This window comes from Bombina bombina, chromosome 6, assembly GCF_027579735.1.
Source record: "Bombina bombina isolate aBomBom1 chromosome 6, aBomBom1.pri, whole genome shotgun sequence".
Taxonomy (NCBI): Eukaryota; Metazoa; Chordata; class Amphibia; order Anura; family Bombinatoridae; genus Bombina; species Bombina bombina.
In genome coordinates, this window is record NC_069504.1 from 302,180,770 (window position 1) to 302,200,269 (window position 19,500).

The 19,500-nt window shown below is 42.3% G+C and overlaps 1 protein-coding gene across 1 annotated transcript in view; it reads right to left on the bottom strand.

The window, feature by feature from the left end:
* Positions 1–19,500, bottom strand: part of TMTC3 (transmembrane O-mannosyltransferase targeting cadherins 3) — a 405,658-nt gene that overhangs the window by 153,610 nt on the left and 232,548 nt on the right. The window lies entirely within an intron of this gene.

A 19,500-nucleotide genomic window follows, 5' to 3' on the forward strand; every position in this document is an offset into this window, starting at 1 on the left:
CAGTGATTCCATGGATCATCATAATTACTGTTGGGAATATCATTCCTGACCAGCAGGAGGCGGCAAAGAGCACCACAGCAAAGCTGTTAAATATCACTCCCCTACCCACAACCCCCAGTCATTCGACCAAAGGGAAAGGAGAAAGGAAGTAACATAAGGTGCAGAGGTGCCTGAGGTTTATAGAAAAATAAACTGTCTGAAAAATACAGGGCGGGCCGTGGACTCACAGTGTCAAGAAAGAAATTTATCAGGTAAGCATACATTTTCTTTTCTTTCTAATGCCACAGTGAGTCCACGGATCATCATAATTACTGTTGGGAACAATACCCAAGCCAGAGGACACAGATAAGGGAGGGACAAGACAGTTAACCTAAACGGAAGGCACCACTGCTTGAAGAACCTTTCTCAAAAAAGAAGCCAAAGCAAAAGTATCACATTTGTAAAACTTAGAAAAATGTGTAAAGATGACCAAGTGGCAGCCTTGCAAATCTGGTCCACAGAAGCTCCATTTTTGAAGGCCCAAGAAGAAGAAACAACCCTAGTGGAATGAGCCATGATTTTCTCAGGAGGCTGCTTACCAGCAGTCTCATATGCCAAGCGAATAATACTCCTCAGCCACAATGAAAGAGAAGTAGCCATAGCTTTCTGACCCTTACGCTTCCCAGAAAAAACAACAAATAAAGAAGAAGACTGGTGAAAATCCTTAGTCGCCTGCAAATAATATTTCAACACATGAACCACATCCAGGTTGTGCAACAAACACTCCCTTTGAGAAGCAGGATTAGGACACAAAGAAGGAACAACAATTTCTTGATTAATATTCCTATCCGAAACCAATTTGGGAAAAAAACCTAAGGCAGTACGCAGTACCACCTAATCAGAATGAAAAATAAGGAAAGGCGATTCACACTGCAGCGCTGAAAGCTCCGAAACTCTTCGAGCCGAAGAAATAGCAACCAAAAACAAAACCATCCAGGATAACAACTTAATATCCAAAGAATGCATAGTATCAAACAGAGCCTGTTGAAGAACTCTAAGAACCAAATTAAGACTCCAAGGAGGAGTAACAAACTTAAACATAGGCTGAATTCTAACCAGAGCCTGACAAAATGATTGAACATCTGGCACATCCGTTAGACGCTTATGCAACAAAATAGATAAAGCAGAAATTTGACCCTTCAAGGTACTAGCAGATAAACCCTTCTCCAGACCCTCCTGGAGAAAAGACAAAATCCTAGGAACTCTGACTCTACTCCAAGAGAACCCTCTGGATTCACACCAATACAGATATTTACGCCATATCTTATAGTAAATCTTTCTAGTCACAGGCTTACGAGCCTGAATCATAGTTTCAATAACTGACTCAGAAAACCCACCCTTAAGCGTTCAATCTCCAAGCTGTCAGTTTCAGAGAAACGAGATTTGGATGAAGGAAAGGCCCTTGAAGTAGAAGGTCCTCCCTTAAAGGGATACTAACCCCTAATTTTTTCTTTCATGATTCATATAGAGCATGCAATTTTAAGCAACTTTCTAATTTACTCCTATTATCAATTTTTCTTTGTTCTCATGTTATCTTGATTTGAAAAAGCAGTAATAAAAGGTTAGGAGCCGGCCCATTTTTTAGTTCAGCACCTTGGTAGAGCTGCTGATTGGTTTGCTACATTTAGCCACAAATCAGCAAGTTCTACCCATGTGCTGAACAAAAAATGGTCTGGCTCTAAAACTTACAGTACTGCTTTTTCAAATCAAGATAGCATGAGAACAAAGAAAAATTGATAATAGGAGTAAATTAGAAAGGTGCTTAAAATCTCATGCTCTATCTGAATCATGAAATAAAAAAATTGGGTTTAGTATCCCTTTAACGGAAGTCTCCAAGGCGGAAGAGATGACTTCACCAGATCCGCATACCAGATTGTGCAGGGCCATGCCGGAGCAATAAGAATCACTGACGCCCTCTCCTGTCTGATTCGAGCAATGACCCGTGGAAGGAGAGCGAACTGAGGAAAAACATACGCTAGACTGAAATTCCAAGGAGCTGCCAGAGCATCTATCAGCACAGCCCGAGGATCCCTTGACCACGACCCATACCTTGGAAGCTTAGCATTCTGATGAGATGCCATGAGATCCAGCTCTGGTTGCCCCCACTTGAGAATCAAGCTGAAAAACACCTCTGGGTGAAGCTCCCACTCCCCCAGATGAAATGTCTGTCTGCTCAGAAAATCCAATTCCCAATTGTCCACCCCTGGAAAATGGATCGCAGACGGACAGCAGTTGTGAGCCTCCGCCCACTGAATAATCTTGGCTACCTCTGTCATGGCCAAGGAACTCAGAGTTCCTCCCTGATGATTGATCTAAGCCACTGACATATTGTCCGACTGAAACCTGATGAACTGGGCTGAAGCTAACTGAGACCAGGCCAGAAGTGCATTGAAGATTGTCCTCAGTTCTAGGATATTTATGGGAAGAACTGACTCCTCCCGAGTCAATAGACCCTGAGCCTTCAACGAGCCACAGACAGCTCCCCATCCCAGCAGGCTGGCGTCTGTTGTCACAAATCACCCAGGAAGGTCTGAGAAAGCAAGTTCCCTGGGAGAGATGATCCTGAGACAACCACCACAGAAAAGAGTCCCTTGACGCCTGATCCAGAACTATACGGAGACAGATTCACATAATCCCTGTTCCATTGACTGAGCATGCATAACTGCAGAGGCCTGAGATGGAACCGAGCAAACGGAATGATGTCCATAGCCGGCACCATCAGACCAATGACCTCTATACACTGAGCCACTGAATGCCGAAGGGAGGACTGAAGGGCAAGACAAGAATTGAAGATCTTTGTCTTTCTGGCCTCTGAACAAGAACACCACCCTTGTAGCTGGAATTGAGGAACTTTTTCCAAAATTCCCCTTCTATCCGTGAGAACGCAGAAAAGACAACATCATCTCTGTGTGGGAGCTTGCTTGTTGAAAAGATGGCGCCTGAACCAGAATATCGTCCAGACACAGCAACACCCCTCAATTGGAGCACCGCCAGCAATGCTCCCAGGACCTTTGAGAAAATTCTGGGAGCTGTATCAAGACCGAACAGAAGAGCCATAAACTGAAAGTGCCTGTCTAAGAAAGCAAATCTCAGAAACTTGTGATGGTCCCTGTGGATGGGAATATGCAGATACGCATCCTACAGATCCACCGTTGTCATTAATTAGCCCTCTTGAACCAACGGAAGAATGGAACGAATAGTGTCTATCTTGAAAGATGGAACTCTGGGGAACATGTTTACGCTTTTGAGATCTAAAATTGGTCTGAAGGTTCCCTCTTTCTTGGGAACCACGAACAGATTGGAAGAGAATCCCAGACCCTGCTCCTGTAAACAGAACAGAAGCTATCACTCCCATGTCAGAGAGATCCTGAACACAATGTAAGAACGCCTCTCTCTTTATCTGGTCTACAGATAACCTGGAAAGAAGGAACCTGCCCCTTGGAGGAAATGTCTTTAATTCCAATTTGTAACCCTGGGACACGATATCCAATGCCCAAGGATCTGGGAGATCTCGAACCCAGGCCTGAGTGAAAAAAGATAGTCTGCCCCCCACAAGATCCAATCCCGGATCGTGGGCAGACATTTCATGCTGACTTTGAGTCAGTAACGGCTTCTTAGATTGCTTCCCCTTAGACCAAGACTGATTGGACATCCAGGGTGTTCCTGCTTGGTAGAGGAAGGCTTAACAGAAAACTTTCGAAAGAAATGAAAATTACTCTGACGGCCCTTCTGCCTATTCCTCTTATCCTGAGGGAGAGAATGCCCCTTTCCTTCCGTAATATCAGAAATAATCTCAGCTAAACCCAGCCCAAACAAGGTCTTACCCTTGTAAGGAATCGACTAAAGCTTAGACTTAGAATACACATCCGCAGACCAGGGCTTCAACCATAAGGCCCTGCGTGCCAGAACAGCAAAGCCAGAAATATTTGCTCCCAACTTGATGACCTGTAAAGAAGCATCCGTAATAAAGGAATTAGCCAATTTAAGAGCCTTAATCCTATCCTGGATTTCCTCAAGAGGAGTAACTGTCTGAATAGAATCAGACAACGCATCAAACCAATATGCTGCCGCAATGGTGACAGTAACAATACACACTGCAGGCTCCCATTGCAACCCTTGGTGAACATACATCTTTTTAAGTAACGCCTCAAACTTCTTATCCAAAGGATCCTTAAAAGAACAGCTATCCTCAATGGGAATAGTGGTCCTCTTAGCCAAGGTGCAAATTGCTCCTTCCACCTTGGGAACCGTCTGCCAAGACTCTTTGATAGAATCAGCAATTGGAAACATCTTCATAAAAATTGGAGAAGGGAAAAAAGGAATCCCAGGCTTCTCCCACTCCCGTGCAATAATCTCTGAAGTACAGTCTGGAACAGGAAATAACTTCACCGCAGGGGGAACATCAAAATACTTATTCAACTTACTAGCCTTCTTAGGAGTCGCAACGACAGTCATGTCAGAGTCGTCAAAGGTAGCCAAAACCTCCTTAAGCAACAAACGGAGGTGCTCTAGCTTAAACCTGAAAGATACAACTTCAGCATCAGAAGAAGGAATTACACTGTCAGAGTCGGAGATTTCACCCTCAGACGCTACAGAAGTATCTTCTTCCTCAGACTTATGGGAAGAAACATTTGACATAGCCACAATTGAATCCGAAACATTACTCATTGAATCCTTATACTTCTTCTCCCAGAGACAGAACTTTTTTTCACTTTCTGCGATGAGTTTTTTTAGTGAAAATTTTTCTGCATTTTTAAATAAAATAAAATGGTAAATTTGTCAGTTACACTAAAGCACCAGATCAATTGCAATGTGTTGGTTAACTGGAGAATAAAGCAATATTTAAAGTTATATAATCTAGTGCAGTAGTTGAAAATTGCATTGCAAATTAGCTGCAGACAAAAGTTATTGTAAAATGTCTCTTGAATTAATTTGTTTCCTTTTTTCTTAGTCTAACATAGAAATGTAGTAATAAAAAGGTGCATTGCTCATACTAACATCTTACATTCAGAGAAAAACAGCTTTGCAGACTGAAAAGCTAGGGAACGAGCTTGCAAAAATCTCAGAGCCAGACAACAATCAATGCACTGCTGCTCTGCAGCACTACTGCATATTTGATTGTCTTCAAACAGCACTTTGCTCTGGATGCACTGTTAAAGAAAACTTATACAATGCAGCCAGAGAACAGCTCTAGTTAAAAAGAACAGCCTAATCTGGAGCAGTACTGAAAAGTTAAAGTGCTAACAGTTCCTGTTCTTTCTGCAGACATGCTGCATTTTCTGCAATGACATCTTAGATCACTTTATGTTCTGCCTTGGGGCTTCCTCTTACACTTCCTTTGCAGCAAAGGGAAAGCAGACAAAGCCTCAGAAACTGCTGAAGATATGTGGGTAGCCATGTCTTGCAAAGTAACCCCAACTGGAGTGTGAGAGGAAACGCAGGGCACTTCATGTGAAGACAAGGTTTGGGACGCCTGAGGAGAAAGCTGCGGCATAGCCTGAACTGGAGACCCCTGAACAGCATCCGCCTTAGACAATGCTGGCTCAGATTCAAAAAGTCTACCCCTGTAATGCAATGTTCTCTCAATACATGAGGAACAAAAAGGGATTGGTGGTTCCACATTAGCATCAAAACACAATGCACAAGTAACATCCTGCAGGGCCTCTTGGTCCATCTTTACTCAAAACTTAACAAAAAAATAAAAGAAAAGCCTTAAACAAATCTTTTTGTCACTTTAAAAGTTAATTGCAAAAAAAAAAAAAAAAAAAAACGAACACACCACTGAGCCCCAATGATAAATAAACCTAACGTCCCAGTGCCCTGCACAGCTGCCCTGCAAAATCCTGTTCACCTAACCAGAGAAATGTAGTCACGTCCCATCCAAAACAGCTTTAACTGTAAAAGTGCCAACCATCTTTTAACATAAACGTATCACTTACCCTAAAATGAGTCTGCCTGGCAGCAGGGCAGCAAACTTTGAGAGGTATCCTCCTCACATGGACCTGTGGAAAATAAAGAAAGACTGTATAAACCTACACAGGCTTTCCAAATAGGGCAGCAACAAACTGTTTGAGAGGCACAGTGGGGATTATACCCCATAAGTTCCCAATGCTTAAAAGCCACCACTGCTCTACTGAAGAGACTGACATGGACTACGGCTAAACCCCAGAAAGATTAGAGCAAACCTGCTCTGCTTTAAAATAAACTCTTGATTGAAGAAATTATTTCAGACACCTAAACTTTACCACCTCCTTGCAACTGTTACAGGCAAAGAGAATGACTGGGGGTTGTGGGTAGGGGAGTGATATTTAACAGCTTTGCTGTGGTGCTCTTTGCCTCCTCCTTCTGGTCAGTGATTTCCCAACAGTAATTATGATGATCAGTGGACTCACCGTTTCATTAGAAAGAAATCGCAATATCTGTGGCAGCAAGAAAAGGCAATAGATTGTATATTGTTTAGTCTAGACAGTGACAAGAATAAACAGAATTAACAAATGAAATGTCTTGAACTGGAAACAGTAGATAAAGAGACAGGATTATAAGAGATAATTCAGGAATGGTAAATCAAAGGAACTGTAGTTGTAAACAAAACAAATACTCCTACTTATTGTTCCACAAACGGATACTTATTGAAGAACCACTCCATGTTGTAAACAAACATGAAAAGTTGAGTGAACTGTAAATTGTAGGACCCAAAAAACATAATGTAAACTTTACAAACATCAGTAAGAACCTGGGATAAGAAAAGACAAAGCAATGAGTGAAAATTGTTTCCGTTCAGTAAATCTCTCAGCACCATGGCACGAAAAAGATATTTTAAAGCACAGGCAAGATTAAAGTTTTAGCTCAAAATACAACTGAGCCAAGATTTCAGTTCATCTGTATTCTCAGTCAAGGCTGCATTTAGGATCCATCAGACCCCACCGTTTCTTGAGTATTAATATTTATAGGAAAAGAACATGAAGCCCAACATTTTTCTCTCATGATTCAAATAAAGCATACAATTCTAAAACTACTAACATTTTCATTTATTACTAACTTGGCTTCATTTTTCTTGGTATTGTTTGTTGAAAGAGTAACAATGCACTACTGGGTTTTAGTTGAACACGAGACAAAGACAAGATAAATATAAATATATATATATATATATATACACACACATATACACACACACACACATATATACACACAGTATATATACATATACACACAGCCACCAATCGGAATCATGAAAGCTTAAAAGGACAGTATACACCAATTTGAATTTAACTGCATGCAATAGACACTAATATAAAGAATAATACACACACAAGATACTGACAGAAAAATCCAGTATAAAACCTTTTATCTTACTTAGAAGCTCCCAATTTAGCACTGTTGATGAGGTTAGTCTGGGATACTCCCCCCTCCCCTGCATATGAATAGACTCATTATACAAACAGAAGCAATGTGAAGTCTGTATACATAAGTATACATCTAAAACTTTGGGGCTTGGTTAGGAGTCTGAATATCAGTACAATGTTATTTAAAAATAAAGAAAACTATACATTTTTACAAAGAAACAAAAACAAATGGGCTATATAAATGGGTCATCTACAACAGGGTTCTTCAAACTACGGGTCACAACCCATTACTGGGTCGCAACAACATTTTCACTGGGTCGCACACAGCATAAAACAAAATGTATGCTTACCAGATAAATTTCTTTCTTTTGCGATGTACCGAGTCCACGGATTCATCCTAACTTGTGGGATATTGTCCTTCCTGTCAGGAAGTAGCAAAGAGAGCACCACAGCAGAGCTGTCTATATAGCTCCCCCCTTAACTCCACCCCCCAGTCATTCGACCGAAGGCCAAGGAAGAAAAGGAGAAACTATAAGGTGCAGAGGTGTCTGAAGTTTAAATAAAAAAAATACTATCTGTCGAATAGACAGGGCGGGCCGTGGACTCGGTACATCGCAAAAGAAAGAAATTTATCAGGTAAGCATAAATTTCGTTTTCTTTTGCATGATGTACTGAGTCCACGGATTCCTCCTAACTTGTGGGATACCAATACCAAAGCTTTAGGACACGGATAAAGGGAGGGATAAGACAGGAACCTAAACTGAAGGCACCACTGCTTGCAAAAACTTTCTCCTCCGAAGAAGCAAAAGTATCAAATTTGTAAAATTTTGAAAAGGTATGAAGCGAAGACCAAGTCGCAGCCTTACAAATCTGTTCAACAGAAGCATCATTTTAAAAAGCCCATGTGGAAGCTACCACTCTAGTAGAATGAGCTGTAATCCTATATAATAAGCCAAACGGATGATGCTTTTCAGTCAAAAGGAAAGAAGTCGCCGTAGCCTTTTGACCCCTACGCTTTCCAGAATAGACAACAAACAAAGAAGATGTTTGACGAAAATCTTTGGTTGCCTGCAAATAAAATTTCAAAGCACTAACCACGGCCAAGTTGTGCAACAGACGTTCCTTCTTACAAGAAGGATTAGGACACAGAGAAGGAACGACAATTTCTTGATTGATATTCCTGTTAATAACAACCTTAGGTAGGAACCCAGGCTTTGTACGCAAAACCACTTTATCAGCATGGAACACAAGATAAGGTGAGTCACATTGTAATGCAGATAGTTCAGAAACTCTTCGAGCTGAAGAGATAGCAACTAGGAACAAAACTTTCCAAGATAAAAGCTTAATATCTATGGAATGCATGGGTTCAAACGGAACCCCCTGAAGAACTCTAAGAACTAAATTTAGACTCCATGGCGGAGCAACAGGTTTAAACACAGGCTTAATTCTAACTAAAGCCTGACAAAAAGCCTGAACGTCTGGAACATCTGCCAGACGCTTGTGCAACAAAATAGACAGAGCAGATATCTATCCCTTTAGGGAACTAGCTGATAATCCTTTCTCCAATCTCTCTTGGAGAAAAGACAAAATACTAGGAATCCTGATTTTACTCCAGGAGAAGCCTTTGGATTCGCACCAAAAAAGATATTAACGCCATATCTTATGATAAATTTTCCTGGTAACAGGCTTTCAAGTCTGAATCAAGGTATTTATGACTGACTCAGAGAAACCCCGCTTTGACAGAATCAAGCGTTCAATCTCCAAGCAGTCAGTTGCAGAGAAATTAGATTTGGATGCTTGAATGAACCTTGAATCAGAAGGTCCTGTCTCAATGGCAGAGACCATGGTGGAAGGGATGACATGTCCATCAGGTCTGCATACCAAGTCCTGCGTGGCCACACAGGCGCTATCAAAATCACCGATGCTCTCTCCTGTTTGATTCTGGCAATCAGACGCGGAAGGAGAGGGAAAGGTGGAAACACATAAGCCAGGTTGAACGACCAGGGTACTGCTAGAGCATCTATCAGTACAGCCTGAGGATCCCTTGACCTGGAGCCGTAACGAGGAAGTTTGGCATTCTGACAAGACGCCATCAAATCCAACTCTTGTGTGCCCCATAGCTGAACCAGCTGAGCAAACACTTCCGGATGGAATTCCCACTCCCCCGGATGAAAAGTCTGACGACTTAGAAAATCTGCCTCCCAGTTCTCTACACCTGGGATATAGATCGCTGACAGATGGCAAGAGTGAGCCTCTGCCCATTGGATTATCCTTCAGACCTCTATCATCGCTAAGGAACTCTTTGTTCCGCCCTGATGATTGATATAAGCCACAGTCGTGATGTTGGCCGACTGAAACCTGATGAATCTGGCCGAAGCCAGCTGAGGCCATGCCTGGAGAGCATTGAATATCACTCTTAATTCCAGAATATTTATCGGTAGGAGAGCCTCCTCCCGAGTCCACAAACCCTGAGCTTTCAGGGAATTCCAGACTGCACCACAGCCCAGAAAACTGTCGTCTGTCGTCACTATAACCCATTCTGGCCTGCAGAAACACATTCCCTGGGACAGATGATCCTGTGACAACCACCAAAGAAGAGAGTCTCTTGTCTCTTGATCCAGATTTATCTGAGGAGATAAATCTGCATAATCCCCATTCCACTGATTGAGCATGCATAGTTGCAGTGGTCTGTGATGCAAGCGAGCAAACGGAACTATGTCCATTGCCGCTAGCATTAGTCCGATTATCTCCATACACTGAGCCACTGACGGCCGAGGAATGGAATGAAGAGCTCGGCAGGTGGACAAAATCTTTAATTTCCTGACCTCCGTCAGAAATATTTTCATATCCACCGAGTCTATGAGAGTCCTTAGAAATAAAACGCTTGTGAGGGGGGGAAAGAGAACTCTTTTTTTACGTTCACTTTCCACCCGTGAGACCTTAGAAAGGCCAACACTAAGTCCGTGTGAGACTTGGCTAGTTAGAAGGACGACGCTTGAATTAGAACGTCGTCTAGATAAGGCGCCACTGCTATGCCCCGTGGCCTTAGAACCTCCAAAAGGGACCCTAGCACCTTCGCGAAGATTCGCGGAGCCATGGCCAACCCGAAAGGAAGAGCCACAAACTAATAATGCTTGTCCAGAAAGGCGAACCTGAGGAACTGGTGATGATCTTTGTGGATAGGAATGTGTAGATACGCATCCATTAAGTCCACGGTGGTCATATATTGACCCTCCTGGATCAATGGTAAGATAGTGCGAATGGTCTCCATCTTGAAAGATGGAACTCTTAGGAATTGGTTTAGGATCTTGAGATCCAGAATTGGTCTGAAGGTTCCCTCCTTTTTGGGAACTATAAACAGATTGGAGTAGAACCCCTGCCCCTGTTCTGCTTTTGGAACTGGGCAGATCACTCCCATGGTAAAAAGGTCTTCTACACAGCGTAAGAACGCCTCTCTTTTTGTCGGGTTTACAGACAATTGAGAAAGATGGAACCTCCCCCTTGGAGGGGAATCCTTGAAATCTAGAAGGTATCCCTGGGTTACAATTTCTACTGCCCAGGAATTGTAAATGTCTCCTGCCCAGGCCTGAGCAAAGAGAGAGAGTCTGCCCCCTACTAGATCCAGTTTAAAAGAAATTTATACCTACCTGATGAAACGGCCAGTGAGCTTTATCGGCCGAGAAACGCGTTGTATTTAGCTCTTAAATAAATTTCTTTTAAATTATTTTTACCTAACATTTTGTCCGCTGACTTCCTTTTTTATTGGTAATTTCAAAAACATTTTTTAAGTCACCCGTTTTTATTCTGTGACCTACTAATCTGAACAACAACTTGTATGCACCTTGTGTATTCTGAGCCTTCAACAAGCCTCAGGTGCATTTTTTGGTGTGTTCACGTCATACCTAGAGGATTTCCTTCCCTCAGCAAACAGTTGAGCCACAGCTGAGAATTCAGTACACACGCTGGGTGCGGAGGACAAGCCTAAGCCGATAACAGCTACAAACAATCAGCGTGCTGACTGCTGTATTAAGGTCAGCCTGCCTAAATGCACTACTTGCGAGTGCCAACTCCATTGTGAGTATACATCTTGCTGAAACTGTGTTCTTTTGCCGTGTCCATTTGGATTTAGACGATATTGCACCATTGGTCTTCTGTGTTCTTTTTCTATCATAACAGATCTCCGACACGACTTCTACACATTCAGCGTACTGACTGCTGTACAAAGGTCAGCCCACCTGTATGCACTACTTGCGAGTGCTAACCTCTTTGTGAGTATCCACTTGGCAGATACTTTTTATGTTTGTATCACTTTTGATCTTGACGATATTACACCATTAGGCGCTCTCTCTTTGTGTTTTCAATTTTTCAGTTCACCCGATTTACCACCGGTTTGGAGTGGAGCAGCCGTCCAGAATTATTGATTTCGACAGTGTTGATTTCACCTATCTATCATTGACTCTGCACTTTATGTGAATTCGTTTGTATTTTTATTTTATTTTTTAATATTTAATTTATTGTCAATATATGTAATATTTTATCACTTGATTCATACCGTATGCACATTGTTTGGGATGAAGTTTTTTTGAGTACACACCACTATTTATGCGAGCCACATATTCACCAAACTAGACACATTCAGTTTCTCAGGTATACACACTAAAAAACATTTTTTTCCTTTTGTGTTTTTATTCATATAAGTGCCAATACTAACACAATATTATAATTCATGATCACGATTAGATCCATATTTTGAATATATATATTTTTTTCGACACGTTAGCACAGATAACACGCACATTTCTTGTGCATTAGTATAGCGCACCCTATCGTATGATTTTATATCGTACTTTTTTTACATAGTTTTACGCTTAGCCAGGGTAGAAATAGCTCCCTCAACCCTAGGGACCATCTGCCATGAGTCCTTTATAGAGTCAGAAATGGGAAACATTTTCTTAAAAACAGGAGGGGGAGAGAACGGAATACCTGGTTTATCCCACTCCTTAGTAACAATGTCCGAAATCCTCTTAGGGACCGGAAACACATCAGTGTAAACAGGAACCTCTAAATATTTGTCCATTTTACACAATTTCTCTGGAACTATCACAATCATCCAGAGTAGCTAAAACCTCCCTGAGCAATAAGCTGAGGTGCTCTAGCTTAAATGTAAATGCCGTCATATCTGAATCTGTCTGAGAGAACATCTTTCCTGAATCAGAAATCTCTCCCTCAGACAGCAAATCCCTCATCCCTACTTCAGAAAATTGTGAGGGAATATCGGATATGGCTACTAAAGCGTCAGAAGGCTCAGCATTTGTTCTTAACCCAGAGCTACTGCGCTTGCCTTGCAACCCAGGCAGCTTAGATAAAACCTCTGAGGGTAGTATTCATAACTGAAGCCATATCTTGCAAGGTGAAAGAATTAGACACACTAGAAGTACTTGGCATCACTTGTGCGGGCGTTACTGGTTGTGACACTTGGGGAGAACTAGATGGCAAAACCTAATTTCCTTCTGTCTGAGAATCATCTAATGCCAAACTTTTATAAGTCAAAATATGCTGTTTGTAATTTATAGACATATCAGTACAAGTGGGACACATTCTAAGAGGGGGTTCCACAATGGCTTCTAAACAAATTGAGCAATGAGTTTCCTCAGTGTTAGACATGTTTAACAGACTAGTAATAAAGCAAGCAAGCTTAAAAAAAAACTTTATTTAACCCCTTAATGACCACAGCACTTTTCCATTTTCTGTCCGTTTGGGACCAAGGCTATTTTTACATTTTTGCGGTGTTTGTGTTTAGCTGTAATTTTCCTCTTGCTCATTTACTGTACCCACACATATTATATACCGTTTTTCTCGCCATTAAATGCACTTTCTAAAGATACCATTATTTTCATCATATCTTATAATTTACTATAAAGAAATGATAAAATATGAGGAAAAATTAAAAAAAAAACACACTTTTTCTAACTTTGACCCCCAAAATCTGTTACATATCTACAACCACCAAAAAACACCCATGCTAAATAGTTTCTAAATTTTGTCCTGAGTTTAGAAATACCCAATGTTTACATGTTCTTTGCTTTTTTTGCAAGTTATAGGGCCATAAATACAAGTAGCACTTTGCTATTTCCAAACCATTTTTTTCAAAATTAGCGCTAGTTACGTTAGAACACTAATATCTTTCAGGAATCCCTGAATATCCCTTGACATGTATATATATATATTTTTAAGTAGACATACCAAAGTATTGATCTACGTCAATTTTGGTATATTTCATACCACCATTTCACCGCCAAATGCGATCAAATACAAAAAATCGTTCACTTTTTCACAAACTTTCAGTTTCTCACTGAAATTATTTACAAACAGCTTGTGCAATTATGGCATAAATGGTTGTAAATTCTTCTCTGGGATCCCCTTTGTTCAGAAATAGCAGGAATATATGGCTTTGGCGTTGCTTTTTGGTAATTACAAGGCCACTAAATGCCACTGCGCACCACACGTGTATTATGCCCAGCAGTTAAGGGGTTAATTAGGGAGCTTTTAGGGAGCTTGTAGGGTTAATTTTAGCTTTAGTGTAGTAGACAACCCCAAGTATTGATCTAGGCCCATTTTGGTATATTTCATGCCGCCATTTCACCGCCAAATGCGATCAAATTAAAAAAAACGTAAAATGTTTCACAATTTTAGGTTTCTCAATGAAATCATTTACAAACAGCTTGTGCAATTATGGCACAAATGGTTGTAAATGCTTCTCTGGGATCCCCTTTGTTCAGAAATAGCAGACATATATGACTTTGGCGTTGCTTTCTGGTAATTAGAAGGCCGCTAAATGCTGCTGCGCCTCACAAGTGTATTATGGCTAGCAGTGAAGGGGTTAATTAGGGAGTTTGTAGGGAGCTTGCAGGGTTAATTTTAGCTTTAGTGTAGAGATCAGCCTCCCACCTGACACATCCCACCCCCTGATCCCTCCCAAACAGCTCCCTTCCCTCCCCCACAATTGTCCCCGCCATCTTAAGTACTGGCAGAAAGTCTGCCAGTACTAAAATAAAAGGGTTTTTAAAAATCATAAACTTTTTTTAGCATATTTACATATGCTACTGTCTAGGATCCCCCCCTTAGCCCCCAACCTCCCTGATCCCCCCTAAAACAGATCTCTAACCCTCCCCTCTGCCTTATTGGGGCCATCTTGGGTACTGGCAGCTGTCTGCCAGTACCCAGTTTGCCAAAAAAATATGGGTTTTTTTTACTTTTTGCACGTTTTTCTGTAGTGTAGCTTCCCCCTCCCCACAGACCAACCCCCACCACCTAACTGATTTCTTTTTTATCCGATTTGTTTATTTTTTTTTATACAATTTTTTCCTTTTTGCTACACTTTTTTTTCTGTGTGTAGCGGTTCCCACCCGCTCCCTCCCCGTGCACGTGCCCGCCCCCACCCTCCCGTGCACGTGCGCGCGTCAGTGCGCGCCCCCTGGCATCCCCGCCCACGATCCCGCCCCCCTCCACACCACTAGGGCCATCGATGGCCGCCGGCCGCCTCCCGGTCCGGCTCCCACCCACCAACGCTGTAAGCTACCGATCTCCGGTGCAGAGAGGGCCACAGAGTGGCTCTCTCTGCACCGGATGGCTTAAAATGGTTATTGCAGGATGCCTCCATATCGAGGCATCACTGCAATAACCGGAAAGCAGCTGGAAGCGAGCAGGATCGCTTCCAGCTGCTTTCCACACCGAGGACGTGCAGGGTACGTTCTCAGGCGTTAACTGCCTTTTTTTGAGGACGTACCCTGCACGTCCTTGGTCGTTAAGGGGTTAATGAAAAAAACACAATTTGCGAAAACGGTACTGTGCCTTTAAGAGGAAAAAAAGGCATACACAAACTGCAAAACAGGTTAAAATTGCTTAAATTTTTCTGAAATTTTAACAGTGTACCCACTAAGCTTTAGAAGGATTGCACCACAAGTTAATAAGCAATAAACCCCCAAATGAAAAAAACGGATTGAAATTTGTCTAAAATCGGTTAAACACCCCTATAAGCACCTTGCCACAGCTCTGCTGTGGCCCTACCTGCCCTTAGGAACGATAATATGGGGTTAAAGCTTCGAATAGGCCCTCAAAAGATCATCAGGACCTCAGGATTAGTTGCTTGCTGCTTGTCTTTATAACTAAATGCGCAACTGAGGCGCGAAAATAGGCCCCGCCCACCTCACTCGATGTTGCTGGGGCCTACTCAAATCTAACAAACCCAAAATAAGCCAAATGACCCCTCAAGCAAACGTCGCATAAACATAAAAAACATTACTCCCAGAACACACAAACGTTTGTCCCAATTTTACATAAACAAACTGAGTGCCAAAATAAAACTTAGCCCTTTATGCAAGCTAGTAAAATCTCTTTCATACTAAGATTACTGCTTACCCTTCCCCTAATGGGGATATTGTCAGCCTTTATAAGTTAACACAGTCTCTGCAGAAAAATGACTGAACATACCTCATTGCTGTATAGCAAGAACCGTTCCTCACACTGAAGTTTTCCTGTACTCCTCAGCTCATGTGGGAACAGCAGTGGACCTTAGTTACAAATGCTAAGATCATCATTCTCCAGGCAGAAATCTTAATCTATGTCCTGCCTGAGAGCAAATAGTACAACACCGGTACCATTTGAAAATAAACTCTTGATTGAAGATGAAATAAAAAACACAATTTATGCTTACCTGATAAATTTATTTCTCTTGTGGTGTATCCAGTCCACGGATCATCCATTACTTGTGGGATATTCTCATTCCCAACAGGAAGTTGCAAGAGGACACCCACAGCAGAGCTGTAATATAGCTCCTCCCCTAACTGTCATAGCCAGTCATTCGACCGAAAACAAGCCGAGAAAGGAGGAACCATAGGGTGCAGTGGTTACTGTAGTTTAAATTTAAAAATTAGACCTGCCTTAAAATGACAGGGCGGGCCGTGGACTGGATACACCACAAGAGAAATAAATTTATCAGGTAAGCATAAATTGTGTTTTCTCTTGTAAGGTGTATCCAGTCCACGGATCATCCATTACTTGTGGGATACCAATACCAAAGCTAAAGTACACGGATGAAGGGAGGGACAAGGCAGGAACTTAAATGGAAGGAACCACTGCCCGTAAAACCTTTCTCCCAAATATAGCCTCCAAAGAAGCAAAAGTATCAAATTTGTAAAATTTTGAAAAAATATGAAGCGAAGACCAAGTCGTCGCCTTGCAAATCTGATCAAAAGAAGCCTCATTTTTAAAGGCCCAAGTGGAAGCCACAGCTCTAGTGGAATGAGCTGTAATCCTTTCAGGAGGTTGCTGTCCAGCAGTCTCATAGGCTAAGCGGATTAAGCTTCTTAGTCAAAAAGAAAGAGAGGTTGCCGAAGCCTTTTGACCTCTCCTCTGTCCAGAGTAGACAACAAACAAAGCAGATGTTTGACGAAAATCTTTAGTAGCTTGTAAGTAAAACTTTAAAGCACGGACCACGTCCAAATTGTGTAACACAAGGATGGAACAACAATCTCTTGATTGATATTCTTGTTAGATACCACCTTAGGTAAGAACCCAGGTTTGGTACGCAGGACTAACTTATCCGTATGAAAAATCAGCTAAGGAGAATCACATTGTAAGGCAGATAGCTCAGAGACTCTACGAGCCGAGGAAATAGCTACCAAAAAAAGAACTTTCCAAGATAAAAGCTTGATATCTATGGAATGAAGAGGTTCAAACGGAACTCCTTGAAGAACCTTAAGAACCAAGTTTAAGCTCCATGGTGGAGCAACAGGTTTAAACACAGGCTTGATTCTAACTAAAGCCTGACAAAATGCCTGAACGTCTGGAACATCTGCCAGACGCTTAACTAGCTGACAATCCTTTTTCCAAACCTTCTTGGAGAAAAGATAATATCCTAGCAATCCTGACCTTACTCCATGAGTAACCCTTGGATTCACACCAATAAAGATATCTACGCCATACCTTATGGTAAATTTTCCTGGTGACAGGCTTTCGTGCCTGTCTTAAGGTATCAATAACAGACTCGGAGAAGCCACGCTTTGATAAAATCAAGCGTTCAATCTCCAGGCAGTCAGCCTCAGAGAAATTAGATTTGGATGGTTGAAAGGACCCTGAAGTAGAAGGTCCTGTTTCAGAGGCAGAGACCATGGTGGAAAGGATGACATGTCCACTAGATCTGCATACCAGGTCCTGCGTGGCCACGCAGGTGCTATCAGAATCACCGATGCTCTCTCCTGCTTGATCTTGGCAATCAGTCGAGGGAGCAGAGGAAACGGTGGAAACACATAAGCCAGGTTGAAAGACCAGGGCGCTGCTAGAGCATCTATCAGTGTCGCCTTGGGATCCCTGGACCTGGATCCGTAACACGGAAGCTTGGCGTTCTGGCGAGACGCCATGAGATCCAGTTCTGGTTTGCCCCAACGATGAATCAGTTGTGCAAATGCCTCCGGATGGAGTTCCCACTCTCCCAGATGAAAAGTCTGACGACTTAGAAAATCCGCCTCCCAGTGCTCTACACCTGGGATATGGATAGCTGATAGGTGGCAAGAGTGAATCTCTGCCCAGCGAATTATTTTTTAAACTTCTAACATCTCTAGGGAACTTCTCGTTCCCCCTTGATGGTTGATGTAAGCTACAGTCATGATGTTGTCCGACTGAAATCTGATGTACCTCAGAGTTGCTAACCGAGGCCAAGCCTGAAGAGCCTTGAATATCGCTCTTAGTTCCAGAATATTTAATGGAAGGAGAGACTCCTCCTGAGTCCACGATCCCTGAGCCTTCAGGGAGTTCCAGACTGCACCCCAACCTAGAAGGCTGGCATCTGTCGTAACAATTGTCCAATCTGGCCTGCGAAAGGTCATACCTTTGGACAGATGGACCCGAGATAGCCATCAGAGAAGAGAATCCCTGGTCTCTTGGTCCAGAATTAGTTGAGGGGACAAATCTGTGTAATCCCCGTTCCACTGACTGAGCATGCATAGTTGCAGCGGTCTGAGATGTAAGCGTGCAAACGGCACTATGTCCATTGCCGCTACCATTAAGCCGATTACTTCCATACACTGAACCACCGAAGGGCGCGGAATGGAATGAAGAACCCGGCAGGAATTTAGAAGCTTTGATAACCTGGACTCCGTCAGGTGAATTTATATTGTAAATATCATAAGGGTATTACCCCTGGGAGTAAGCATGATACCAGTCGTTATTAAATCACTGTATTCAGGCTTAACTTACATTAATCCGGTATCAGCAGCATTTTCTAGTGTTTTCCATCTCTAGAAAAAATTATAACTGCACATACCTGATAGCAGAATAAACTGCACGCCATTCTCTCGCTGAAGTTACTTCATCTGTGTAATCCCCTCAGACATATGTGAGAATAGCAATGGATCTTAGTTACAACCTGCTAAGATCAAAGAAACCTCAGGCAGATTCTTCTTCTATTTACTGCCTGAGATAAAATAGCACAACTCTAGTACTATTTAAAAATAACAAACTTTTGATTGAAGAAAATAAACTAGCTATATTTAACCACTCTCTCCTACAACGTCCTTGTTTGTTGAGAGTTGCAAGAGAATGACTGGGTATGACAGTTAGGGGAGGAGCTATATTACAGCTCTGCTGTGGGTGTCCTCTTGCAACTTCCTGTTGGGAATGAGAATATCCCACAAGTAATGGATGATCCGTGGACTGGATACACCTTACAAGAGAAACTAACAGTTTAACACCTCTTCTCTTTACCCTTCCTGCTTAGAGCCAGCAAAGAGAATGACTGGGGGTGGAGTTAAGGGGGGAGCTATATAGAAAGCTCTGCTGTGGTGCTCTCTTTGCTACTTCCTGTCAGAAAGGACAATATCCCACAAGTTAGGATGAATCCGTGGACTCGGTAAATCATGCAAAAGAAATATATGCAGGTGCATGGTAGGCAGCTGCACTGCAGATTCTATTTAGCACTCACAGCACTAACTCTAAAGTGGGCAGTAGGCTCAAATCTGATCTGACTACAGAGGCAGAGAGCGCAGGGCAACCAGAGCATCTGGAAACATCACACTGAACTGTTTTCCTGCACAACCCCTGCGCTCTCTGCATTACACTGTGG